General features: G+C 39.0%; 1 protein-coding gene across 1 annotated transcript in view; it reads left to right on the top strand.

The window, feature by feature from the left end:
• GRM7 (glutamate metabotropic receptor 7) overlaps positions 1-13,174 on the top strand; it is a 1,058,468-nt gene that overhangs the window by 601,256 nt on the left and 444,038 nt on the right. The gene's annotated exons all lie outside the window — the stretch shown is intronic.

Below are 13,174 nucleotides of genomic sequence, written 5' to 3'. Positions count from 1 at the left end.
TTCCCAAACTTTTGCATTTATCAGAATTAACTGGAGGGCTTATTAAAACACAGATTGTTGGGCCTCAACCCTAGAGTTTCTGATTTTGTAGGTCTGGGGCGGGGTCCAAGATTTTGCAATCCAAGTACCCAGGTGATGGTTATGCTGCTGGTCTAGGGATCACACTTTGAGAACCACTCCTCTGGAGAAAGTAGCAGCTCTGGGCTATTAGCAATCAACACTCATAGCAACTGAAGAATAAGTTTATCAGTCTGGTAAATGGGACGTGGGGGACGCCAAAGCATCAAGTTCAATTAGTGCTGCATGCATCTCAGTAGTGTTAAATAGCCACTCTGATCAAATGTTTTTTTTTATTTCAGAACAGTGTTTCTACAAGCATCTTTCAATACTGAGTCATTTAAACGGGTAGCCTGAAAAAAAATCAATATGAACTTTTTTATTCTTCCAAATGATTTAGCAATGAAAACTGTAGGGGTTACTGGGCTTCTCCCCCACTTTATTAGTTTACAAAAGGTTTTTCTCTCTTAGCAATAAAGAAATCCTTGCCCAAATCAAGTCATGGATAAGAAGCAGTACAGAAATTACGCTGGAGCATGTGTTCTAACCTAATCAGCCACTGCTTAAGGGAACAGATATTGTAAAAAGAACATGAAGTTGTCTGAAGAAAATAAACTACACCTTCTGCCCTCCCAAATGCATGAGCACCACCTGATTCTTGGCAAAGTGAAAAGAGCTTTGAAATTAGATTTAAGTGACAACCATACTAATTAAGGGTGCCAACATCTGTTGAACAACAGTAGGCAAAAAAGCACTTTTCTTGAGGGGAAAACAACAGCCTAATCATGAGATTTCATACAAGCAGCCTTACCTAAAAGTTCAAATGATAATTATTGGATAGGAGTCTCATTTCTGTCAGTGATAGGCTAATTTTGTTTTGGGAGCCTGTAAGATGTAACTTCAGGTGAGTTACTATTATATGCTTTTTAGCTACAGATGGTGATGCATCATAGTAAGTGATTGTAGCTTATTTTTCTTTAAACAGTGCAAAGCTAAAGGTGTTTTCAGGAGACGTTTTTATTAATTCATGGACACACCATTAGTTAAAGAGGTTTAATTAAGGACTGTGTACCAAGAGAGAAAGAAAAGACATTGAGGAAGAGTAAGGGATCGTTTCAGAGAGGGGAGGGAGAGGGACAGAGGTGGAGGATATAGGGGTGGCTGAGAGGGGTTGAGAGAGCAAGGGGAGGGGGAGAAACAGCCACTGAGGGGGAGATTGAGAGAGATACTGAGAGATACTAAGAGAGAGATACTCATGGAGAAAGAGAGACTGACAAAAATAGAGACAGAGAGAAAGAAAATAAGGACTATGCTTAAGGAGAAAGGGGATAAAGAGAAGGGGTGTGTGTGTGTGTATGCTCGTGTTTGAAAGGAGAAGAAATTTCCTAGATAAATATACGTTTTACACCTGATCACAGAGCAACTTAATCAGCAAGGGCAAACTGTTGGCATGGAGAACGAATAACATTTATATCTACCGTTAAATGTTGATTTCAGTCCTTTCTGTTTAACAGGGAATCTGCTCAGGGAGGCTGAGATTCTATGGCTCTCACCTCTCACCCAGTTGCCTAATTGTATGAGATGCTAAATATGACATGAAGCTTTACCTGCTGCTTGGTGGGGATCCGGGGAGATGGCAGTGTTGTTACCTAGCAGCCAAGAGGGGGATCCAGCCTCCAGTTATGCAGCAGATAGGTTCCACCAGGCAGCTGTACAGAAACAGTACTGTGGTCAACTTAATTGGAGGGAAGGGAACTTGGAAAGCATTGGGTTTTACTCGCATGTCCATTGTAAAGACTCGCTTGATATAGCTTTTTTTCTTTACTGCTCATAAACATATGGATACAATTCATATATTTGGTGGGTAGGACAGTGCCTATCATACAGTAAATGCTCACATTTTATTTTTATTTTTGTAATTACTACCACAGGTACCACTACTATTTTTTACCTCTTTTACCATTTTTACCTCTGCAACCACTTATCCACCCACCCATCCATCCATCCTCCTAACCATCTTTCACCTGTGTGTGTGTCTGGCCATCTCTCCATATGTCCTCCCTTTGTCTCTCTTCTCTGTTTCTCTGGCTAGTGTTCTATCGTGCATCAATCCACACATATGTGACATATAGTGTTTTTTTTTTTTTTAATTAAACTTTAGATGAAGGTTTACACAATAAACCAGTTTCTCATCAAACAGTACACACATTGTTGTATGACTTTGGTTAACAATCCCATGACATGTCAACACTCTCCCTTCTCAACCCTGGGTTCCCTATTACCAGGTTTCCTATTCCCTCCCAGCTTGCAGTCCCTGCCCCAGGGCTGGTGCACGCCTTTAGTCTTGTTTTGTTCCATGGGTCTGTTCAATCTTCGGCTGACGGGTGAACCTCAGGAATGGCCTCATTACTGAGCTGAAAGGGTGCCCCAGAGCCATACTCTCAGGGTTTCTCCAGTCTCTCTCAGGCCAGCAAGTCTGGTCTTTCTTTTTGAGTTAGAATTTTGTTCTACATTTTTCTCCAGCTCTGTCTGGGACCCTCTATTGTGATCCCTGCCAGAGCAGTCAGTGGTGGTAGCCAGGCACCATCTAGTTGTACTGGACTCAGTCTGGTGGAGGCTGTGATAGATGTGGTCGATTAGTCCTTTGGACTAATCTTTCCCTTGTGTCTTTACTTGCTCACGAAGAGGTGAGACCAGTGCAGTGTCCTAGATGACCACTCACAGGCATTTAAGACCCCAGACGCTACTCAACAAAGTAGAATGCAGAACAAATTCTTTATAAACTCCGTTATACCAGTTTAGCTAAATGTTCCCTGAGACCATGGTCCCCATAGCCCTCAGCCCAGCAATTTGTTTCCTCAGGGAGTTTGGATGTTCTATGGAGCTACCACGGCCATGCCTTGTACAGGCTGTGCTGGCTTCCCCAGTGTTGTTCACTGTCTTACCATTCACCTAAGTTACCACTTATCTGTTGTCTATTAAGTGTTTTTCCATCTGCACCCCTCCCCTCCTTCATAACCATCAAAGACTGTATCTTTTTGTATATAAACCTTTTCATGAGTTTTTATGTTAGTGGCCTCACAATATTTGTCCTTTTGTGACTGACTTATTTCATTCAGCGTAATGTCCTCCAGATGCATCCATGTTATGTGATAATTCACAGATTCATCACTGTTCTTTAGTGTTTCATACTACTCCATTGTGTGTGTGTACCACAGTTTGTTTATCCATTCAACTGTTAATGGGTATCTAGGTTGTTTCCATCTTTTTGCTGTTGTGAACAATGCTGCAGTGAACATGAGTGTACATATATCTATTCGTGTGACAACTCTTATTTCTCTAGGATATATTCCTATGAGTGGGATTGCTGGATCATATAGTATTTCTATTTCTAGCTTTCTAAGGGAGCACCATATCGTTTTCCAAAATGGTCGTTTCGTTTTGCATTCCCTCCAGCAGTGCATAAGGGTTCCAATCTCCCTTCAGCCTCTCCAACATTTGTTATTTTCTGTTTTATTGATTCATTCCAGTAATGCTGGGTTAAGATGGTATCGCACTGTCGTTTTGATTTGCATTTCTCTGCTTGCTAGAGATTGTGAGCATTTCCTCATCTCTCTGTTGGCTGCTTGAATGTCTTCTTTGGTGAAGTGTCTGTTCATTCCTTTGCCCATTTTTTAATTGGATTATTTGTCTTTTTGTTGTAGAGGTGTTGGATTTTCTTGTAGATTTTAGAGATTAGACTTTTGTGTGATTTATAAAAGCCCAATTTTTTTTTTTTTTCTCAGTCTGTAGGTTCTCTTTTTATTCTTTGGTGAAATCTTTTAATGAGCATAAGTGTTTAAGTTTTAGAAGATCCCAGTTATCTAGCTTATCCTGTGGAGCTTGTGTGTTGTTGGTTGTGGTTTGTATCTGTGTATTAGGGCCTCTAGCATGGATCCTATTTTTTCTTCTATGAACTTCATGGTTTTTGGCTTTATATTTAGGTGTTTGATCCACTTTGAGTTAGTTTTTGTATATGGTGTGAAGTATGGGTCTTGTTTCTTTTTTTGCAGATGGACATCCAGTTTTGCCAGCACCATTTGCTAAAAAGACTGTCTTTTCCCCATTTGATGGATTTGGGCCCTTGTCGAAGATCAGGTGACCATAGGTGGATGGATTTACATCTCGATTTTCAATTTTGTTCCATTGGTCAACGTATCTGTCAATGTACCAGTACCAGGCTGTTTTGACTAATGTAGCTGTATGGTAGGTTCTAAGGTCAGATAGTGCGAGTTCTCCTACTTTATTCTTCTTCAATAGTGGTTTATTTGTCCAGGTCTTCTTCCCTTTCCATATAAAGTTAATGATCAGTTTTTACATCTCTTTAAAGAATGTTGTTGGTATTTGGATCAGTATTGCATTGTATTTGTAAATCGTTTTGGGTAGAATAGTCATTTTCACAATGTCGAGTCTACCTGTCCATGAGCATGGTATGTTTTTCCATTTATGTAGGTCTCTTTTGGTTCTGGTGGCATAGTGGTTAAGAGCTATGCTTGCTGACCAAATATCAGCAGTTCAAAACCACCAGGCGCTCCTTGGAACTCTATGGGGCAGTTCTACTCTGTCCTATAGGGTTGCTATGAGCCAGAATCGACTCAACGGCAATGGCTTTTTTGGTTTCTTGCAATAGTGTTTTGTAGTTTTCTTTGTATAGGTCTTTTACATCCCTGGTTAGATTTATTCCCAAGTATTTTATTTTATTAAGGGCTATTATAAATGGTATTGTTTTCCTGATTTTCTTTTGTTCATTCTCTTCATTGGTGTATAGGAATCCACCTGATTTTTGCGTATTTATCTTGTACGCTGCTACTCTGCTGAACCTTTCCATTAGTTCCAGTAGTCTTCTGATGGAGTCCTTTGGATTTTCTAAGTATAGTGTTATACTGTCTGCAAACAGGGACAGTTTAACTTCTTCATTACCAGTTTGGATGCCCTTTATTTCTATTTCTTGCCTTATTGCTGTAGTCAACACAATGTTAAACAGGAGTGGTGATAAAGGGCTTCCTTATCTTGTTCCTGTTCTCAAGGGGAATGTTTTTAGCCTCTCTCGATAGTACATTTTTTTTTTCCATTGAGAATGATATTGACTGTTGGTTTTGCATGTATGCCCTTTATTATATTGAGAAATTTCCCTTCTATACCTATTTTATCGAGAGTTTTTTATCAGGAATGGGTGTTGGACTTTGTCAAATGCCTTTTCTGTGTCAATTGAGATGATTGTGTGATTCTTTCTTTCCTTTTATTTATCTGTTTGATTATGTCGATTGGTTTTCTAACATTGAACCATGCTTGCATACCTGGAATGAATCCTACTTGGTCATGGTGTATTATTTTTTTTTTTGATATGATGATGAATTCTATTGGTTAGAATTTTTTTGAGAATTTTTGCATCTACATTCATGAGAGATATTGGTCTCTAATTTTCTTTTGTTGTGGTGTCTTTGCCTGGTGTTGCTATTAGGGTTATGCTGGCTTCGTAGAATGAATTCAGAAGTATCACTTCCTTTTCTATGTTCTGAAATAGTTTGAATAGTATAGATGTAAGCTCTTCTCTGGATGTTTGGTAGAATTCTCCAGTGAAGCCACCTGGGCCAGGGTTTGTTTTTTTGGGGAGCTTTTTAAATTACCTTTTCAATCTCTTCTCTTGTTATGGGTCTGTTCAGATTTTCAATGTCATTTTGTGTTAGTTTGGGTGGGTAGTGTGTCTCTAGAAATTTGTCCATTTCCTCTCGGTTTTCAAATTTGTTGGAGTATAGTTTTTCATAATACTCTGTTATGATCCTTTTTATTTCAGTTGGGTATGTTGTAATGTTCCCCATTTCATTTCTTATTTGTGTTATTTGTGTTCTCTCCTGTTTTTCTTTTGTCACTTCGGCCCGTGGTTTGTTGACTTTGTCGATCCTTTCAAAGAACCAACTTTTGGTTTTGTTGATTCTTTCTATTGTATTTCTAGTCTCTATTTCATTTATTGCTGCTCTGATCTGTATTATTTCCTTTCTCCTGCTGGTTGTGGGCTTCTTTTGCTGTTCTCTTTCTATTTGTCCAAGTTGTGTAACTAATGTTTTGATTTTGTCCCTTTATTCTTTTTTGATGTGTGTGTCTAGTGGTATGAATGACCTCTGAGGACTGCCTTTGCTGTGTTCCAAAGGTTTTCGTATGATGTGTTTTCATTCTCATTTGATTCTAGGAACTTTTTGATTCCATCTTTAATTTCTTCTATTACCCAGTGGTTTTTAAGCAGGGTGTTATTCGGTTTTCATATAATTGATTTTTTTTTTCCTTATTCTTCTTGTTTCTAATTTCTACTTTGATGGCATTGTGGTCAGACAAGATACTTTGTATTATCTCAATGTTTTGGATTTTGTGAGGGTTGCTCTGTGGCCTAAGATGTGGTCTCTTCTGGAGAACATTTCATGTGCTTTGGAAAAGAATGTGTACTTTGCAGCTGTTGGGTGGAGTGTTCTATATATTTCTATGAGATCAAGTTGGCTGAGCTCTTTAGCTCTTCTGTATCTTTGTTGAGTTTCTTTCTAGTTGTTCTGTCCTTTACTGAGAGTGGTATGTTGAAGTCTCCTACTGTTATTGTAGCATTGTCAATTTTTCTTTTCAGTGCCATTAGAGTTTGTTTTATGTATTTTGGAGCCCTGTCATTGGGTGCACAGATGTTTATTATGGTTAAGTCTTCTTGATGGATCATCTCTTTAATCATTTTATAGTGCCCTTCTTTGTCTTTTATGGTGGATTTTATTTTAAAGTCTACCTTATCTGAGATTAGTATTGCCATCCTGCTCTTTTTTTGGTAGTTATTTGCTTGATATATTTTTTTCTATGCTTTGATTTTTAATAAATTTATGTCTTTGTTTCTAAAGTATGTCTCTTGTAGACAGCATATTGATGGATCCTGTTTTTTTTTTTTTTTTTAAATCTGTCACTCTGTGTCTCTTTATGGTGCATTTAGGCCATTTACGTGTAGTGTAATTATTGATAGATGTGAGTTAATTGCTGTCATTTTGTAGTGCTATGTGGTGCTTTGTGGTACTAACATTTTCTTAGTTCCTCTTACTCTCCTATGCTGAATGGATTTTGCGAATTTCTTTTGTTTTTGTAGATTTTGTTTTTATTGAAACATTATGTTTTTTCTTCTTTATTTTGATGAGTAGATTTGTTAACTTTCTTTGTGGTTACCTTGAAATTTACCCTTATCTTCCTAGGTTTGAACCAGTTTATTATTACTTGGTATTGCCTTGCCTTCCTCGCCATTAGAAAGTTCTATACCTAAACCATTTATTCCCTCTTTTATTATCCTGACGTTGTTGGCATTTACAGATTAACCTCTCTGGTTCCCTGTTACAACTGTTTTGGTTTTGGATAGTCCTTGAGAGTTCATTTCCTACGTTGGTATCTGGCTGGTACAATCTTGCATCTTAGATTCAGGCTGTGGCCTGTTGTTATTTGTTCTCAGACTGAAGGATTCCTTTTAACAATTCTTGTAAATTTGGTTTGGTTTTTTTTTACATATTCCCTTTATTTCTGTTTATCTGGAGCTGTCCTAATTTCATCATCATATTTGAATGAAAGTTTTGCAGGATATATTATTCTTGGTTGGAAATTTTTTTCTTTCAAGGTTTTATATATGTTATTCCATTGCCCTCTTGCCCACATGGTTTCTGCCAAATAATCAGAGTTTAGTCTTATTGTTTCTCATCTGTATGTAACTTTTTGTTTTTCTCAAGCTGCTCACAGGATTTTTTCTTTGTCATTGGTTTTAGTGAGTGTGATTATGATATGCCTTCGTCTTTTCCTTTTGGGTCTATCCTATATGGGGTTTGTTGAGCTTCTTGGATGTTCAGCTTTTCATCATTCATGATATTAGAGAAGTTTTCTGTCAGCAATTCTTCAGTGAGCCTCTCTGTGTTTTCCATAGTCTCTCCCTGTTCTGGAACTCGGATCACTTGCAAATTTTGGCTTTTGATTGTATCCCACATAATTCTCAGGGTTTCCTCATTTTTCTTTGTTCTTTTTTCTGATTTTTCCTTAGAGTTTTATCCAAGTGTTTATCTTCAGTTTTGCTGATTCTGTCTTCCACTGTTTCAAACCTGCTCCTCAGCCCTTCCATGATACTATCTATTTCTGAAATCTTGTTGTTTATGTTTTTAATTTTTAATTGTTGTTTTTGTATGATTTCTAGCTGTGAATTTAGTTTGGCATTTTGTTCCTGTATCACTTTCCTGAATTGTTCCATTTTTTGTCTGTACTTTCCAAGAATTTTTCTGCCTTTTCCATAAATTCACCTATTTTTTCATTTTTGTCTGCTTTTTGCTTCAACTTTTGAATTGCTCTGAATATTAGAGATTTTAATTCCCTGTCAGGTAATTCTAGTGCCTTTTCTGCTACCAGAAGGTCGTCTGGTGTTTTATTTTGGATGCCTACTGGAACCATCTTGTCCTTTTTTTTTTATGTTTTGATAATGTCTGTTACCTTTTGGACATTAGGAAGTTATTTTCTTTGTTTCTTGAGTGTAGATTTGTTTCTTTCGTCCTGCTTTTTTGTTTTATTTGGTTATGTCTGAGCAGGCGGGCTGTGCAATCTTTGCTGTTTGCTTGTCTGTAGTCATGATACTTTTCACCTCCTTGTCCAATGGGGAGGGCCAGCCAATCAGCTATGGTGCAGCAGAGCAGATCCAGCACAAGGGGAGGGGCTGAGATTTTTTTTTTTGTGGCACATACTAGGGCCAACAGGGAGGACTAGGAGTCAGTGCTGGGCAGGTTCTGGTAGGCTGTGCCTGTGATGCTCAGGGCTGTGATGTTCAGTGCATGGTGCAGGTAGGCAGGAAAGAGGGGGGAGGTCGTGATGTGTGGAGCTAATAGGCATATAGGAAAGAGGAGAGAGAAACAGGAGACAAAAAAAGCAAAGAAAGAAAGAAAGAAAAAATAAAGAATGCTAAGGGAGCTTGCTGTTGGGATGGAGAGATGAGAAATGGAAAAAGGAAAAAAGAAACAGGGAAAAAAAAACTAGAAAAAAATTTGGAAAAGAAAAGCCCCCAGGAGTCCTGAAATTGCACCAGTGGGACTGCTAAGGCCAGGGAGGTAGCTCCTAGGCTGCACAGTATAGCCTGGCTGGAGAGGGTATAGATATCACAGAGCACCAGGTATTCAGGAGACAGGAAAAGAAGATAAGTATACAGAGACGAGAATTGAGAAATGAAGAATGACAGGGAAAAACAGAGAGAAAAGAAGAAAAAAAAAAAAGAGAGAGAGAAAGAAGAAAGAAATGCCCCCAGGGATCCCACCTATGCAGCTGCGCAGATTGGGGAAACGGCTTCTAAGCCATGCAGTGCAGCCTGTCTAGAAGGGGCTCCCAAGCTGCAAAAAGAAAAAAGAAACCAAACAGAACAAAGCAAAACAAATTTTAAAAGAAGCCCTTGGGATCCTACCAGCCTGATGTCACAGGCTGCGGGAGTGATTCCCCAGTTGATCCTGGCTTCACAGCCTTTCAAGAAGAAGCAAAGATGGCACACAGAGCCAGGTGTTCCAGAGAAAGGAGAGGGAGGTGGTAGGAGGCACAGAAGAAACCAAAAGAGAGGGAAAGAGCCAACACCAGCTCAGGGCCCAGCCAGTGTGGCCAGGGTGAATACAAGCAGCCTGAGGCCAAAGCAGTTGTGTCCCAGACAAGAGACTGTTGCTGGCAGGAAGCAGAGGAGGTGGGGGCGGGGGGGAGGGAGAAGAGGAGGTGCTAGGAAAGTGTATCTCGCTCTTTACCGGGTGCTCTGTCTCCTGCTGTGAAATTCCTGAAGCTGCTTTCCCCGTACTCCCTGTTCACGATCTCTAATGTGGGTGGGGCAAATCCAAGCGGCAAGGACGCTGCACTATCTGACAGGCCGAGCCACTGCAGCCAGCCAGGAAGCTTGGAGGTAGAGCAGAAGGGAGAGAATGGGGGTGGGAAAGCATGTATCCCTGGTTACACACCAGGTGCTCTGTCTCCTGCTAGGAGTTCTCTGAAGCTGCTTTCCCATGCTCTCTGCCTGTCAATCCCTGACAGGAGTTCAAGATGTGCTGCATTAGTTGATGGAGCCCTCCGCATGTACCTTTCCTCACTCTCTGTCCTCTGTCAGTGTCTTACTCCATTTGGTACTTGGCTGAGTTCTTTATCTCTTCATTTGACACTTGAGGTTCCAGGAATGACGTTTGTCTCTGTTTTAGTTAGTTTTTCGTGTCTTTGCTGTAGAGGGATGGTGTGGTTCTTCTGTCTATGGTGCCATATTGGCCAGAAGTCTGTAACATATAGTTTTTGAAATACACTTTGCACATTCAAAACTGTGAAATCTGTCATTTCTTTTACTTTCAGTACAGAGGAAATCATATTCCTTCCTTTCTGTAATTTGTATGGCATTTGATTTGGGATGTAGAAGTCACTGAGAAGAGAGGTGTCAGCTTTTGGCTCCTTCTCACCTGAGGCTTACAAGAGGCCTGATCATTTGACTCTTCTCTCCATCCCAAATCCTGCTCCTTCTTCCCTGGATCTCTCAAACTTCTTCCTGGTTCCATATGTCTTACACTCATATGTTCACTTTTTACTATTTTCTTATGATGTTCCCTTTGCCCTAAATATTTCTCCCAACTCTTCTGCCTAAGTCTTACTTTTGTCCTGACCTCCGTGTGGTATCATGTCCTCCAGCAGGCCTCTTCCATCCTCACTGTGTTTGACCTACCCACCTCCTGCCATTATAATTTCTCAAAACAACCTATTCTATTTTTTCTCATTGCAATTATTACAGTTCTCTTTAAATACTTATTTGCATAAATAATGGTTTCATGTCTGCCTTTGTCTTTAGGATTTATGCTTCCTGACAGCACAAGCTTCTCTCTTTTTCACCAGTATCATGATGCCTGGCACATAATAGGTGCTTGAAGCAACTGGTAAAAAAAATGGATTGGTTAATTAATTAAAGTGCTTCTGTGTACCAGCCACTGTCTCTGGACCTAAAACTAACCCTGAACATGCCTATAAAGTCATTATTAATTGTTCTAATTACATCTTATCAAATAAGGATAAACTAATTTTAAAAAATTGAATATTAAAAAATATATATGCTTAGAGTTAATATCCATGAGTTTCTTCCTTCATTTCAAGGTCTTGGAATAAATATTTTCCCACTATTATTTTACCAATATAAAATACTGGTAACTCACCTCCACCTCTACAGGAAAGAAAGAAAGAGAGTAAGTAAAAGAGAAAGAGAAGGGAGAGCAAGAAGAAGGAAGGGAGGGAGGGAGAAAGGGAAGATGAAAAAGAAAAAGAAAACAGTACTGTTGGTCTTTTAAACCCATTCCCATTGCTGTTGAGTCTATTCTGATGTATAGTGACTCTACAGGACAGAGTAGAACTGCCCCATAGAGTTTCCAAGGAGCGGCTGGTGGATTTGAAATGCTGAGCTTTTGGTTAACAGACAAACGCTTAACCACTGACACCACCAGGGCTCCATTGGTCTTTTATTTCAGTAAAAATATGATTCAAAAATGCAAAATTAAATTTGGACCCAAAGGAAAAAGTGATAATAAACTGCAAGAAACAAAGTATATATGCATATATTTTTATTTACATGTATTTTTAAATTTCAGTCTTTAGTATTATCTAAGTGCAAAATTCTATTTCCCTGTTTAATCTCAAAAATCACTTTGCTAATCCCTTTCTACAAGGGTAAGACAGCTGGACCTCTTGATTCTCACTCCAAGCTTTGTTTATTAAAAAAATAATTATTCCTCATCTGAGGTTCTGGCTTACCTGGTCTAAAGGGGAGTCATGGTATTTGCATTTTTAGCAGCAAACACCTCAATGTGATCCTGATGTATAACCAAAACTGACATTAAACTTACAGCTGATTCCCAAGCCTACCGTATACTGAACCACTGTCTTTGTGCCAGACATTATTCTAAAAAAAAAATAATAGGTAAGGACATTTTAAGTTTTACAAGAATCCTATGAAAAGGTAAGTGGCATTTCCTCCATTTTGCAGATGAGGAAAACAAGGCTTTGAGAAGTTATGATTATGGTCAGGGTGACTAGATACCAAGTGCCAGAGACAGGATTTGAACCCATGCTTTTTCTATCACTCCATAGAACCACCAAATAAAATTCAATGATTGTGGCTTATCTAAACTCCAGAGTTAACAAAGATTTGCTTATAAAAAGACACGCTGTACGGGGCCAAGAAAGATAGTTAATTAGAAAAAATTTACTAATATATTGTCATGGCTTTTGAGTCCTATACTAGCTGGTAAAAAGGTTATTGATACTGTACATACCCCAAAAGTATGGCATAATTTTGCAGTTTTTGAAGGAAGATTTGATGTAACATAAACTATTGATTTATGTACTGAAAAACCATTTCCAACCCCTCACTTTTGAGTAGCCTCTCACTTAACTGTTTTAGCTTCCCTGTTGCTTAGAGGAGACTAAGTGCTATGTATTAAATTATGCCCCTTCACAATACATTTGAATTCTTGGCCCTTCTACCTGTGGATGTGATCTTGTTTGGGAACAGGGTTTGTCTTTTGTAATTTTAATGAGAGTCTACCAATGAAGCGTGGATACTAAACCTAATGACTTCTGAGTTATAAGAGGATCAGAATAGACACAGAGACACATACATGGGGGAAGATAAATGCCATGTGAGAACTGGCTACAAGCCAAGAAATGCCAAGGAACCAAGGAACATCCAGGGCTACCTATAAGGAAGGAATTAACCTGACCAAGACCCTGATTTGAACTCCTAGCCTACAGAACTGTGAGACAATAAATTTCTGTTCTTTAAAGCCACTCACCTCTGATGTTTGTGATACAGGAGCACTGACTCAATTTTGGTCCATGACGTGTGAACGAGAGCACAGCCCTTTGCACCTTGACTCCCTCTCCATGACTTACATGTACACATGATGCTGGGAACTGCCATTTTTTCAGTGAAGCATTTATTGTGAAGCAATAAGTCAGTATGGTAAAGATAAAAAAAAAAAAAAATTTTGGTAAAGATAGCAGAGGGCAAATGACATCATTTCAAGTGACATCGTTAATCCTCAGTACT

This window comes from Loxodonta africana, chromosome 22 (genome assembly GCF_030014295.1).
Source record: "Loxodonta africana isolate mLoxAfr1 chromosome 22, mLoxAfr1.hap2, whole genome shotgun sequence".
Taxonomy (NCBI): domain Eukaryota; kingdom Metazoa; phylum Chordata; class Mammalia; order Proboscidea; family Elephantidae; genus Loxodonta; species Loxodonta africana.
This window is presented reverse-complemented; position numbering and strand designations above follow the sequence as displayed.